The sequence below is a fragment of the Crocodylus siamensis genome, chromosome 11, assembly GCF_052110815.1.
Source record: "Crocodylus siamensis isolate JL-2025a chromosome 11, ASM5211081v1, whole genome shotgun sequence".
NCBI lineage: Eukaryota > Metazoa > Chordata > Crocodylia > Crocodylidae > Crocodylus > Crocodylus siamensis.
In genome coordinates, this window is record NC_143405.1 from 517,627 (window position 1) to 532,887 (window position 15,261).

The 15,261-nt window shown below is 44.0% G+C and overlaps 1 long non-coding RNA gene across 1 annotated transcript in view; it reads left to right on the forward strand.

Annotated features, from left to right (window-relative positions):
* Positions 1–5,946: 5,946 nt before the first annotated feature.
* LOC149855220 (uncharacterized) overlaps positions 5,947–15,261 on the forward strand; it is a 157,230-nt gene continuing 147,915 nt past the window's right edge. The window contains exon 1 of the long non-coding RNA XR_016438484.1: positions 5,947–6,051. This is a non-coding gene — a long non-coding RNA (uncharacterized LOC149855220). The remainder of the gene's footprint in view (positions 6,052–15,261) is intronic.

Consider the following 15,261-nt stretch of genomic DNA (forward strand, 5'->3'; position numbering starts at 1 on the left):
GGGGACCCCACTGATCACAGGACACCATGACGATTGACTTCTGTCAATTACGACCCTCTGGGTCCGCCACAGAGCCAATTTCCCAGCCAGTGGATCATGGTGGACCCAAGGCCACAACTGGCCAGTTTGACCAAGAGGTGATCATGGGATACCAGATCGAAGGCTTTTTTGAAGTCAAGATATATGATATCAATCTCTTCTCCCTTGTCCAGGTGATAGGTCACCTGGTCATAGAAGGAAATGAGATTGGTCAAGCAAGACCTACCCACAACAAACCTGTGCTGGCTATCCCTTAGGATGTTGGCGTCGGCCAGTCCATTAAGGATGGCCTCTTTAATAAACTTTTCTAAGACCTTCCCCGGGATAGAAGTCAGGCTGATGGGCCTATAGTTAGCCAGATCCACTTTCCTTCCTTTCTTGAAAATAGGCACCATGTTGGCCTTCTTCCGGTCTTTGGGCACTACACCAGAGCGCCAGGAGCTCTCAAAGATCTGTGCCAGAGGCTGGGCTATGATGCTTACCAGCTCCTCAAGTACCCTGGGGTGTAGACTGTCAGGGCCGGCTGACTTGAAGGTATCCAGCCTCTCAAGGTGTTCCTTCATGAGGTCAGCGTTGATGGAGGGCAGGGGATCTCCCTCACCTGGATCACCCTGTCCCGTGGAGGGCATGGGCATCCCATGGGACTGATGAAAGACTGATGCAAAGTACCCATTTAATAGGTTGGCTTTTTCCTGGGCGTCAGTTGTCCCATCTGGTTCAGCAGGGGTCCAGTGTTGCCCTTGCTTTTCCTCCGGCTCCCCACATATCTGAAAAAGGACTTTTATTGTCCTTGATGCTCAAAGCTAGTTGGAGTTCAGTTGCAGCCTTGGCTTTCCTGGTTTGCTCCCTGCAGCACCAGACCAGTGCAGAATATTCCTCTCTAAACCCTGGTATGGGGGACTTTCCCTTCCCCCTGAGACAAACCATGTCCTTTTGCCACAGATCTGCAGCAGTAAGGTCAGTTCTGGGCTTGTTACCACCTCTTTCAATTCTGTATCACAGGCTTTTGTTGCATTGGTGTTCAGACTTCCTCAGCATAGCTGAGTTGCAACAGGTTGCATGATTTCCAGAGCTTGGGAGGCCATACTTTCTGGATTGACTCTTACAAGGGTAGCTTGTAAAAGCAACAGTAACAGCTGAGAATGCACATCTGAGAATGAGCAGAGATGAAAGGGAGGTTGCTGGGATCTTAGGAAGAGCCCAGATTGGGTTTAGCTCCAGAGAGGCTGACAGGTTCTGTAAGATTTTTTTTCTGTTATTTTAAACAGTGTTATTTTTCTTGTCTCTTCTCAGATGTTTCTGCACTTTGTGGTTTCAGCTGGGAGACTAAACAAGGAACACAAGATACAGCAAGAAGAATCTATTGTGAGGTGACCAGGATGAAAAGTGCTGGGAACTTCTCCCATTTTCACAGCATTTGTCAGCATCTGACTGTTCATGCAAAACTGAAGAGGCTTCCAGGCAGGGAGACTTGTTTATACCATATCTGGGAGATTTTTGGTGATGCAGAGAAAATTCTGGATGTTAATGTTGTAGATCACTTCTCAAGATCCATTTGGCTTGACCCATCTCTTTTGCTGATATTGTACTTACATGTACAAAGAAAGAAATGTCTTGGTATTATGCTCATGGTCCTACCTGGGACCACTGTACTGGCTGTCTGCTGATTTGTGACCATTTTAATAAGGTTCAAATTGTTAGATTTTACCATTCATATTGAGCACATTGTTTAAAAAAATGGGTAGCTTTCAAGACTCTTCAAAAATAGGAATTTCCTTGGAGAACTACTGTACATTCCTTGGAGAAATGTTGTACATTAAAGCACAACATTCAAAGAGAACTGCTATTATGACTCATTTATACTAGTGGTGATTTGTATATGACAGGATGTCAAGGATATGTTCAGAAATATGATACTCAGTACATGAGATCTCTCTGTTCGTTTTATTCTGTGACTGCAGCTCACCCTGTGACCTCTGCAAGAACATTCCTGGCTCTTTCAGAGCACCAGATGTCGGTTTCATTAGCTAACCATCTACTTCTCTGTGTATTAGGGAAGTTCTGAGTTACACAAAATTGCTCTTCGGAGAGAGAGAGCAAGAGAGCATTTCTGTAACTTATGATCTTCTAATCTTTTAATTTTGTCAGTACCAGCATTCTGCTCTGAATCCATTGAGGCTGCCATCAGTTATCAGAGACCTGGGTCTCAAAATTCACTGCTGCCAGATCATCTAAAAATATCCAGCAGTCCTTGGTTTTTAAAACCAGACGATTTTGACTGCTTCATGTACAGTAGGTATTAACCAAATGCTTCTTGTTACCATTAGTATTGTGAGTCTCAGATTGTTAGAAGTTTCTTGGATCGTGACAATATGAACATCTTCAGCCTTTTTCCGTCTAGCACATTATGGGGGCTGATGGAAACTAACAAACAAACACTAAATAAAGAGAGCTACAATAGCAATGCAACCTGTTGGTCTTTGTGCAGATCCTGTAGCAAAAGTTTTGGTTTCTAAAATATCTATCCACAGCAGAAAACCTTGAGTTCAGGAGAATGAAAGCAAGGTGTAACTGCCCAGATATGTGAAAATTCCTCCTTTGTAGAGTTGTTTTCATGGCACTGGGAAACTTGTACATTCCTTTATGAAAACAAAAACACTTTAAATTCTTTTGTTGCACATTTAGCTGGCTGAAACATGGCCATCATGCCTTTGGGGGTGATCATATTTGGTAGTGTCAAATTAATTTTTGTTTTGTATCACTTGTTGCACTGACATAAGATTAAAAATATTGTCTCCAGATTTAAAAAATGGTCAGTCTTAGTTCCAAGGCATGACATCTTGACCACAGATGCAGCAGGTGTAGAATCATCTAAAATTAATAGTATAGATGCAGGTTTTCCTCAGTACAGCTACAGTTACAAATACTGTCCAAGCGAAGAGAACTCTGAGTGCTTGGAGGGTTGGTATGCAGCACTCAGAAGCATACCCATGCCTCCTCAAGCACAGCTATCAGAGATCGACCTGTTCCCAAGGCTTTTGCATGGTGAACTGTCCAATTGTCCATGGTGTGTTACAGACTGCAGTGACTGTATGCCTGGGAGTTCCAGGTGAGGTCTTGTTTACTAGTCAAGCTAGAGTTTTATAGAGTGTTTCAGTCTCCCCAACGTGGTGGTGGTGGTGGCCAACAAATTCATTCATTCTCAGCGCTCTCTGCAGGGCCCATTCCCTTTGTGTATGGCAGGAGCTCCTTTAAGATGCTGCATCTCCATCATTTTCCAAAGGGTAGGGATTTTCCCCCTGTGCTTTCTACATCATTAGTCTTGAGGGTTCATACAGAATGTGGCAACAAATCCTTTTAATCTTAAAACACCATAACCATGTGTAATGCATCCACAGCTGCCTCGTGTTTCCCACAACAGCTGAGCGATGGGAAAACAGTTAAACTCGTACTTGTCTTGCAAGGGTCACTGATTTATTCCTGCAGCAAACTTTGCTTCCAGCATTTCTCTGAGTGGATCTCATGCTCTGTATGGTTCCTCTGGGCATACTGAGAGACCTACTGAGTGATATATCCCAGCCCTTGGTCCTGTCTCATATCCCTCTCACTTACATTTTTCTAATGTTGAGAAATGCGGCGGCGGCGGCAGCAGCAGCAGAAGCATCTGCAACAGGAATAGTTGTGAGGTTCAAAGCTAGAGAAGCCATCAAGGGCTTTTACTCTATTTTTTTTATTTATTTATCTTCCCCTGTCATCAGTATCCTGTGGTCATGGCATACTTGTTCTACAGATGTCAAGATTTTCAATAACAGCAAAAATTATTCAGCTCACTTCAACCACCCATAAGATCCAGACTTCTTTGGCTAGAGTCAGCAGCAAAGAGGAAGAAGCATTAATGGTCTTTTGGGAAGAGAGTGATAATATTCTGCCAGTTATCACAGTCTTATAGAGAAATGCTAGGCATAAAGCATTAGAGCAGAAACCTTTTCACCTTTGTCTAACTTTCCAAATACATCTGTCCTTTGGCTTCATGTCTGTCCTGTGCCGCTTCTGAGATACTGGTAGCAGTGAAAGCATATCGTGCTTTGGATCAAGGCAGAGTAAACATTGCCAACAGGCTCCCAGACATTTGCACTGCTCTGTAGAGATTGTGGAAATGTGAGTGACCCATTCCATTTGGAGGTCTGGCAATCTGGGCATAGACAGGCAGTTTAGTGCCTACATATTATGCCTTGTTTTGATCTCAACAGGATTCTCAAATCTAGTGATTTAGTCAGGTAGAGGGACATGGGCACAGCCACTTGGATCAGATAAGTAATCTGCCTAGCCTGGTTTGCAAGGTGCTGCATGTGAAGGTGCAGAACATGTCATAAATTATGATTATGTAATTACTTCATGGGGGGGAAATAGGGATTGGTCTTTGCACAACAGATATTTGTTACCCATACTTTTTGTCTCGGTATTCTCTGGCAGTGAGGTACATTGGTTATTCCAGGGTAAAAAGAGTGTTGGTTTTAAATCTGTTGCCTCTTAGGCATGAGGGAGGAGAGTTTTTTCATATGTCCCAACCAACAGTGAGACTGCAGTGATTGGGGCACAGTTCAGAGTACTATCGGGGCATTGTCCCACCAGCCCAAGCTCTGTCCCTGGAACACAGAAACTCCTGGCACCACCACTTCAATTTAGGGCCCCCATTTCATCTATGCACACCCTTTGTTACTGTACCCTTAGGAGCACAGTCTGGTCCACTACAGGGCATGAACTGGCAGTGGACCTCAAGGGGAGGGGGGCAGAGTGACCTCCGCACTCCCTTGAGTGCAGGGATTGCACACAGGTTACTCAGCTGGTGGGCCACACCAGTCTAAGGACCATGCAGAGTGACCAGAACTCACTGCTTTTGATAAATCTCGCCTCACAGCGGGTTGTTCTAGGCCTCCTGGCATAGAATCAAAATTATCAGTGCTTTGTGATGTTTGTTGCAGGATCAGAGCCACCAGGTGAACAGAAGTCTGTCTAAGTGGATGAGCAGCAGAGAAAAGGCAAACTGGTAAGAGCCAAGGCTGCCAGGACCCTAGTTTGCAGGATTCATAGATACATGTGTCATAAGGCACATGGTGATTGTCTGTTATGTCCTCCTGCACGACATACCCATAGGACTTCATCATACTTATCCTAACATTGTGATGTCTTAAATTAGACCTTTCAACACTGCGTGGCAGAAAACTGTGACTCTAGTTCCAGGATACAGCAAAAAGGTCATGCCTAAGAGGCATTATACATTACTATTATAAATAAAGGACAGATTGTATATATTAATTGGAGAATGCTTATTGTTAGCTTTAGAAAGCACAGAGGTGCAGAACAATGGATTCTACCAGAAGGCAGCTTAGTTTGTTGCGGTGGGAAATCCTGTAGAACCAGGGTTATTCCTGTGTCCTTTAGTGCATACCTTCTATTTGTAGTATGTGCACCACACGAATCGACTACTCGGTTGTTTCTGATGAGACAGATTAAAAATGTACTGTCTTTAGAAGTTTTATTGCACTGAATGCATCTGTATGTAGAAATCATATGTGTGTAACCAATCTGTTACATGGCAGCTCTTACTGTTTTCCATTACTGAATCAAGAGAAATAATTTAAGAAACTAAGCAACAGAAAATCGATTCTGTGTTGTTCTCAGTGACCATCAGCAGTGCCATGCTCTGTCCCTCCTGAAGTTTGCACTTTTTCTGTTTTTTCTCTCAAAGAATTGTGGTTTTGATTTACCTGCTGCACAGTGCTGTGTAGAAAATCAAACAGCGGAGGTTTTCTGTGCAAATATGTCTTTTTCAAAATAGAACCTTTAATGTATTCTAAAAAGCTTTTCTAACTTAAGTTTGCTCTCACTGTTATTAATTTTTTTATTACAGATCTTGTTATTTTCAGAGTTCCCAAGAGACCTATTAACAACAGATTTTTATGGAAAAGAAGCATGGTTAAACTGGTGAAAATAACTGTGCACAAGTCATAAGTAAGTAATATAAGCTGCAGCAAGGATACTGTGTGTTGTTTTAATTTCCAAAATAGCAACAGTTCAGACATTTAATTGCATTTTTTATGACTCTTTTTTTTCATAGCTGCCTAGTGTAAAATATGTTGCTGGTAATATATAACTGCTAACAACTTTTAAGTTCCTTAAGCTGACATTACATTTCTTATTCTATTGGAAAGAAAGGCTACTTAACCTATGCTTCTTCCTTAGAAAAATATCATCTCCATTGTCTGTCACATACTCACTGCTGGAATGTACCTCCTTTTCCTGCTCTCACCATGCCAGCTCTTCCCAAAAGCTTTAGTGTGGTAGAAAGAATCTACAATCTATTTATTAATACACTATTTTCATCATTTTGAATTTATAAAGTGTGCCTTGTCAAAACATTAATTTTATGAAAGCCAGCAGGGTTTCATTTTTTGCAGTCAGAGCTAGCTAGCAGTGCAGACGTGCAGAGGCACGAGCTCTGATCATTGTGTCCCTGTCATTATGTGATAACACCTAATGACAGTGTCCATATGATGCCTCACAACATGGGATAAATGTTCTTTTGTGACTGTAGGTGTTCAGTGTACACAACCTTCCCCTATAGTCCTTGGGCAGGCAGGGAGATATGATTCAAAGAGGTCAAGTGGGGAAAGGAGATGCTGCTTTGTTCAATGGCAGCAATCCTCTGTATGTTTGATCATCTTATCATTTACACTTAAAAGGCTGCAGTGTGGTTATTACAGGGCAGCATGAGAGGGAGGCATCTCTCTGCCTAGGGGAAGGGGCTGCCCAGAGACTGGCTGCTCTTGCAGCCAGGGCAGTGGGAGGACTGGCAGCTGGGCAAGAGCCCAGGGACTGCTACTTAACTAACCTCTCATAGGCCACATGTGGCCTGCAGGATGTCAGTTGGACAGCCCTGGCCTAGGCTTTTATGTAGGGTTTAGATCAGTGGGAGCTAGGTATCCTACAACCTCACATAAACCATTGCCATGACAGATCAGGGACTCCAGGGTTGTGTATTTGTGTTCATCCCTTCCCCGTGGATGGAAAGGTAGGTCTCTAGTGATAGTGTTGTAGGTAGGGAACCTCCTGTTTGTTTTAGTTCATTTGTGAGGATGCATTTTAAGGTCCATGCTCATTGTGGGATTTATTCTTGAGCTATTAGGAATCCTAAAGCCTTGGTTTCAGCATCAAGTGGATCTGTTTATTCTGAAACTGATAAATGAAGGTTGGGGGGGGCGTGCAGTGAGGTTGCTCTGAGGATCTATTATTATTCTTTTTTTGTGTGCTATAATTCAGCACCAGTTGTATTAACTGTTGCTTCCATATAAAACATAGCAGATGCATATTGTGACAGTTAGCACTTGCACCTGATTGCACCCTTAACTTTGTATTTGTTTCTCCCTTTTGCTCATGTGGTGGTTGCTTATTGAACAACTTGATAGATCTGTCAGGCAGAGGACCTGCCTACTGCAAGTTTGGCTAGCAGTGGATAATACAATTAGGATGACTGAAAATCATTAACATGGCACTGCAAATAAGTATGCACAGAGGCACAAACGTAAGCACTGAGTAAGGTATCTTGTACCTTAGTTTGTAGTTTGATTTAGTTGCGGCCTAGTTTGTAACTTATAAACCCTCATCCAAGGGCTGATCATTTCATGACTCTTACTTCTCATGTGTCTATTACTGCAATCCTTTTCCCTCGCTGTGACAAATGCAGTCTTGCCCCTTGTGTTCATTAGAACACTGCTTCAAGGCTTATTTTCTTAGCATATCTTTTTGAACATGTCACAGTCCTGTGCATCCCTCTGCTGGCTCCCCCTTCTCTGTCACCTCAAATATAAGCTGCCTGTTTGCACTTGAAAGCTCTTTCCAACCTACCCCCACACTATTTAGCATCTCTCATTCAGTATGGGATGGCTGACTTCCCACCTCCAGTTGGCTCAGGATCCAGCCTCCACCATCCACTTTATGGTGGATAGAGGGCAAACAGACACTGCCATGCTCTGTTAGCATCCACAAACCAGCAAACTTGGTATTTTTTTCCAACCTGTCTTAAAGCTCAGCAGTGTTAAGTCTGTTTAACTACTGCCTGTCATACTGACCAGGATTGTCTCATTGCTGCCTGTCTGTATGCATCAGTTGTCTCTTGTTTAATGCATACAGCTGTTCAGGTCAGGGTCTGTCTGTTCTGTGTCTGTCAAGCACCAAGAACACTAGGACACTGGTCCTTGCCTCGAACTCCAGGATGCTTAGACTTTGAGAACCTTTTTAAAACTAGCAGGAAAATTGCTACCTATGAAAGTTAATGGGGGGCTGAATTGTAGAATGAGGAAATTGCAATATGCCAGGGAACAATTGCCTTTTGGCCTGCTGATGCTGGACTTTGGATGTGGCTTTAGACTTGTGCCACTGAAAGTTAATCTGCTGCCACCTCAGCAGTGTTTCTTCAGAGGAGTCTGCTGGAATGCCGCGGGATTGACTGGACAGGAGCTTTGTATAGTTTCCTTAGAGCAGCAAGCCAGAGTACTGTGTTAACCTACAAGCCATCAGCAACTAGGTGACAAGATAAGGTTAGTGGAATCAGCGGGACGAGTTCTGGACTGTGGGGGACAGGGATGGATGGGATACTCCTGTGCCTTGTGCATCTCAAACCTCCACGATTCTCTGAAGAACATATTTAGCCAGCTTAAGTAGATTTACAGGTGGTGGACAAAGCACACAGCAGAGAGGAGGGGAACAATATTAGTCATTATATTTGCCCACAAGAACTATAGTAAGATGTTAGCCTCATGTTTCTGTTTTACATGACTACCTAACTCCTAGCAAAATATAGTTCACTTATTCAATGTGCAGAATCAAGGCCTTCAAAGAAGACAGTGATTTATAGGAATGAAAAGGAAAGGAAAGGCAGGTGAGCCGAGTATTATTTCCCTTCTGTAATCTTCCATGGCCATGAGAGAACTGCCTCTTGAGTGAGGCCTTGTCAGCAGAGGGCCGGCAAGGATGGGTGCCTCTTACAGTAAACTGTCCCACTACTCCAGATGTTTTAAACCTGCCTTTGTAACACTTGGCATTTCCATAACATCTGCTCTGTCTGAAGCATTATTAATAACTGCAATACCCACTGAGTATCAGTAATAGGAAACTTTGGTGGAGGGGTGAAGGTCCAGACTTGTAAAGTTTTTTAGGCATTTTTTCACTTGGCACTGTTGCCTAAGTGCCTTAAACAGTTAGGTCCAGTGTTCAGAAGTAATAGACGGAAGAGCCTAAGTCCCATTGACTTTCAGTGACTGAGCTCATTCTTCACTTCTGCTACCTGTCTTCAGCCTCACTAAGGATGTCAAGGGATAAAGAGATACACGTATGTCCTGTAAATTTACAGCAGAGGATTAGCAGCAACAACCCCCACATCTCCCTTCTTGCACTCCCTCTTTCTCTCATATCTAGCAGCTCCTTTCTAAATCACTGTCAGTGTGCTAGAGGGTTGCTGTATTTATTAGGATCCAATAATGCATTACACATTTCTCCATGTGATATGCTTTTAATTACTCCCCTGGGGATTATTCAGGCAGTGTTGATGGTGGGAATATACACTGGGGGTGTTCAGGTTAATGGCCCAATGATTCACAAGACAAGACATTCTTGAAATGTAATTGATTGTATTAATTGTTTTGCTGAACAGTGTGAACCACAGCAGTCGCACTGGCCCTCCAAGAGCTTGAGCCCAGACTTTGCTGGCAGCAGCAGTGGCATGACAGTTATGCCAGTTGCCCTGAAGTAGCTAGGTTGGCACTTCTTGTTCTGCTTTTGTCCTAGGTTGCTCTCTGCTACTATAGGCTGCTCCTGAACTCCTCTTTTCATTCCTTCTCAGCTGGGTGGACAGGACCTCTGGGGCCCTCTGCACTTATCCTGGAACAAACAACATTTCCATCATCCCACAGGCTATGCTGAAAAGTGCCTGCTATTTGGCACAGGATTATAGATTTCATAGATTTTTAGGGTTGGAAGGGACCTATTAGATCATGGAGTCCAACCCTCTGACCTGGGCAGGAAAGAGTGCTGGGGTCAGATGACCTCAGCCAGGTGTTTGTCCAGTCTCCTCTTAAATACCACCAAGGCAGGGGACAGCACCACTTCCTCTGAAAGGGTATTCTATATTTTGACAACCTTCACTGTAAAGAATTTTTTCCTGATGTCCAGTCTAAATTTGCTCTCCTTCCATTTGTAGCTGTTGTTTCTAGTTACCCCGATGGGTGCTCTGGTAAACATCATATCCCCTATTTCCTGTTGTCCCCCCCCGATGAGTTTGTAGATGGCCACAAGATCACCTCTCAGCCTTCTCTTGCAGATTGTATCAAGTCACTGGAGATCCTTTTTCTGTAGGATTGAAAAATAGGTCATTTGCAAAACTTCCATAGTTTCTAGGGTTGGAAGGGACCTGAGTAGATCATCTAGTCCGACCCCCTGCCATGGCAGGAAGGAGTACTGGGGTCAAATGACCCCAGTTATTACTCTCAAAATTGAGAATAACTTTTGCAAATTAATATGGACTTAAATGCTACTTATACCATGTGCTTGGGGGTTCATTTTAAATAGCGTGGTTCCCAGACAGTACGTGAATACTAATGTATTAAGGCCCCATGCACTTAAAGCATTCTGTGGCCATTTTTTAATCTAAACCTCATTCAACGAGGTTTAGTTAAAGTGCCCCCCCCGGTCATTTTAAAATGTATGGAAGCTTAATACACATGGTGGTAAGGTGGTGGAGCATTCTAATTGGAATGTGGAGCAGATTCAATTAACTGAGCCCGCTCCAATGTTTTGTACTTAGAACACGAACAAGCACATGTATAGGCAGCCAAAATGCCCATGTCAGTCTGCATCAGAAACAAGTGGGGATATTCCCCCTCCTTTTGTAGGGCAACATGAAGAACAGGAACCGCAGCAGTGGAGCCTTACACTGCAGCTGAGATTTTCCAGGAGTATCACTTCTCATTGCAAATGCTCTGAGCACATCTGCCTGTACAGAGCAGATATGGAACAGGGTAGTCTCAGGTGAGACGTCCCCTGTCTGGGGTTTGACTTAATTGCTGACTCTCTGAGAATTAGCAGAGGCTTTTGGCCAAGTCTCTGCAGGGTCCCTGAGCCCTTACTCAAGCTACCTCTGATCAAAGGATCATGGTCATCTCTTGCAGCTTGGTGGAACAGAAGAGCTGTGCTTGCCTTATGACTCTATCTCCTCTACCTCCTGCTAACAGGAATTGGCAGAAGACTACTTACCCCTGTGTGGATCGTGCTGTGCAAGAGAAATATTGTAGAGCTTAACATGGAGTTCTAATACGCACAGGATACGTGGATGTTCTCCCCAGGTGACAAGAGATCAATTCCTCCCAGAGCATGTTAGGGCCATGACTTGCTGATGCAGGATGAGTGAGAAAACAAGCTTTCACTGCTCTGGCTAGGCCTCCTGGAGGGGCACACTGTGTGCCCAACCTGCATTGCGTCTGCTGCAGGACCCCTGTTTGGGCTGCATGGAGCATACTGTTGGCCCTTCACGGATACCAAATAGTCCTGATAACTGCATCCTTGCCTGGTTGTGTGGGGCCAGCTAGAACCTCATTGAGCTGACTGACACCAAAGGGACAGGACCTGCTGACCTGCCCCATCTCAAAGAAGCTTTGCACATGGGACCCAAAGATCCCTGCTGTGGTGCTCAAGGAGGGCCCTGTGATCCTGCAGCTACCTGATACTACAGCACAGTGTGGCAACTTTTCACCTAATTGACCCCAGCAGTATTACAACTGGCAGGCATGCATATACTACAGGCCTCTGTCCTGGAAACAGAAGAAAAAAAGTGTGCAAATAGGCATGTTACTTAGTGCAGTGAATGGTATACAGTATGCAGTCAGCATCCCTACCTATGTGGGGATGGCCTATTCATTTGCCCCCTTCCATCACTGTGGAGGCCAAAGTGATTGGCATTATGAAGAGTAGCATATATAGAGGATAATGCAACTTCCATGCATTTTTAGAGGTCACCCTGGGGTAGCTTGGAAATGGGCTCACTTAAGAGACAAATGTAACAAAGAAGGCTACAAATTATAGTAATGTTGTAGGAGACCTAGTGAGAAGGTGTTGAAAAGTGTTTTTGGTAGTAACCCATTATAATTATAGTTTGCTTAAATGCACTGTTGGAAACTCCATGTTATAATTTATGCTTGCTCAGAATGTTGTCTTCATGCAGATTCGTGGTGATAGGAAGCAAAGTAATCAATCTAGGTGATGGAGGGGAAGAGGGTGACTGTTGTAACAGAAGGAATCAGATTTTTACAGTTGCCTCAAATACCAAAGAATCCACCAGTTCTGCAAGCCTCTGGATAGGGCAGTCTTTCAGCAGATATGTGCCAGCTCCAGCCCCTGAACCTGCCATAGAATTAATACTGTTATGTCTGCTAAGTAGAGCTGGAGCCTTAGACAATATCTGGGGAGACACACAATAGCCTGTGTATTCAAACCCTGTTTTGTTATAAATATCTGAGAGCGATTTTTCAGGAAACAGTACTGACAGACATTTTAGGATTTAAAGCTGGGCACTCTGATAGGCCCAAATTTCAGAGCACTTTTACCATGTTTAAAACTGAACCACTTGGAACTGTTTCTCACTAATGAGAGAGAGGAGGGCTACAGATCAGCATGCAGGATGAGGAGCCAGATGCCCCCAGATTTTACGCCCCCTTTGCCATCATGTCATCCTGGGTAAATTGCTCAGGATTCTGGGCAAGAGACCTGAGAGTCAGATGTTGAGGCTGCACCACCTGTGCCCATTGGCTTCAATGGCAGTTGTATGTGCTTGAGTACCTCTGCTTCATAACTCTTACGCTTTAAAGCAGCTCCCAGGAGCCGAGGCTTAGATCACAGCTGAGCTGACAGTGAGTATAATCTGAGCAGCTGATACACATTCCACTTACTATTGCTACCTGGAGCTAATTGAGATGAAGTGAGACAGTGTTTCAGGTGGGCAGAGAGCAAACCCTGACTTAGAGACAAGGTGAGCTATTTTACCCTGTTAGTGGTATTGGAAATGGAAATACAGGCATTACAGTGAAGATGATAATATCACCTTCAAGAAATACAAGCAGCAAATCCTTTGCAGTGGAGGTCCTGTATCTTCAGGTAGGTGAAAAAAGCATGTGTTGATACTGTGACATGAACCAAAGAGAGAAATTGGTTTAGATGATGTAGTTCAAAGCAAACACACCAATTTTTTGTGTTTAAAGTATGCAGACTTCAGCAAAAGGAACTCTAAAAAGAGACATCTTGGACACAGTATCCAATGTCTAGTGAGAGCAGGATCCTCTTTGAACCTTTTGCCAACTGCTAGTCACTTACTGAAGTTTTATAGCAGCAGCTTAGTAATGGCAGCCTTCTAAATCTGTCACATCTTGTTTTATTTGCATCAGAGTCTATAATTATATTCATACAAACTTTACTTTTTTAAAAGCTGAGAAATGGCTCCTGATTTATGTTCCCTACAAGGCAATTCCTTCACTCTGGGATGTAATATGTCACAAAGTGGGGTGAATCTGCAGCACTGCTGCCATCCCTCTGCCTCCCCACGCTTGCCTTCAGGATACTGCAGATATATTACAATGACAGCAAGCCCTGGCTGTTCTTCCCTCCCCTCCAGTGCTGGGCCTTAACACTCTAGTCAGCAGTTTGTAAGTGAGACTGTCTCAGAAATACTAAAACATGCTCACGAGGACCAGGCTGGCCCCTCACATCCACACGAGAAGAACTTTGAACAAAGCAGCAGGAGATGAACCAGGCCCCAAGGTACCTAAATGTGCTGTCTCCTGAATAGCTGGGCAGAAGAATGGGCAGGTATCTGGGGCATAGAGATGGCAGGAATGTACATGGCTAGCGGAGGAAGCGTGCCGGACTAAGAGGAGTGCAGCTCTGAGGAAGGCAGTGTTTTCAGTTGCATGTCTGAATCCACTGAAGTTGCTGGATGTCGAAGACCGTTATCAGCTAACAGCTGACGAGTGGATCCAATAAAAATAGTTTGGGCATGTGAGTGTCCTTTTTACTGTCAGCTCAAATCCCCTCTCCCCACCTGTGGATCAGTCAGTAGGTCAGGAGGTAGGCATGCCCAGAGACTTGGGTGTCCATCATTTAATAGCAAGTCTCAGTCTGGAGCAATACTGGTCTCATTGCAGACATTCAAATGGAAGATCATCCAGACAGCTGCCTTCTATGTCTGGCAAGACAGTTGTCCATCCTGATGAGCACCAACCCTGCCTGCAAGTTCACATTTGGCACCTACAAACTGGACTCATCTCTGTAATTGCATTTAGACTTTAAACTCACAGGGAAGCCAATGTTGATATGTAATGGAGCAGCAGCCTGTCTTCAGATCCAGCGCTATCCACTTCATCTCAGGGACTGCTTCCTTCCAGGACCTAGAATCATAGGAAAGCAGAGCTGGAAGGGACTTCAAAAGGTCATCTGGTCTAGCCCCCTGTTCAGGGCAGGATCATTCCTGTCTAAACCATTTCATACAATGCTGGTTTAACTTGTCATTAAAGCTGTGCGAACAATTGCACAGCTACAGGGCATAGCGCCCCGAAACACTAAATACATCCTAACTTGCCACAACTACAGTAGGGAGATGAGGAAACTATCAGTAAATTAATGCACAACATTTTACAAGAGGTATTGAGAGTTTAGCTTTCCTGACTGAGCTGAAGTACAGTAGTCCTGCCCCCTATAAGATGCCTGGCATCAGTGTGAAGGATTTAGCTGCTAAACTAGTACTGGTTCTTTCCAAAATACTCTTGGCTTCAGGCCTCAAGAGCAGTGCCTGTGAACTGCCTGATGGCCAGCTAGAAGGATGCCTGTTAGAATGCTAGCTTGCTGAAATGAAGATTTATAGTCTTGACGGGCTCTTCTCTAGGTTCTTCCCCACCCTTTCACATACAGGGTAATGCAGTTGCATCATCTTCTCTTTGAAGATATGTTTCAGGAGTTTTTCTTTCAAAATGTTTTATACACTCTTCTATCAAACTCTTTCTAAAAGGACAGTCTGAGAAACATCAGTGATGTTGGGGGCGGGGGGGTTTCTAGTTAGAGTTCAGCTTCCAGTTAAGAACTTGCCTGGAACTTGCTAGTATTCAAGAGTCCAAAACATTCAGGATG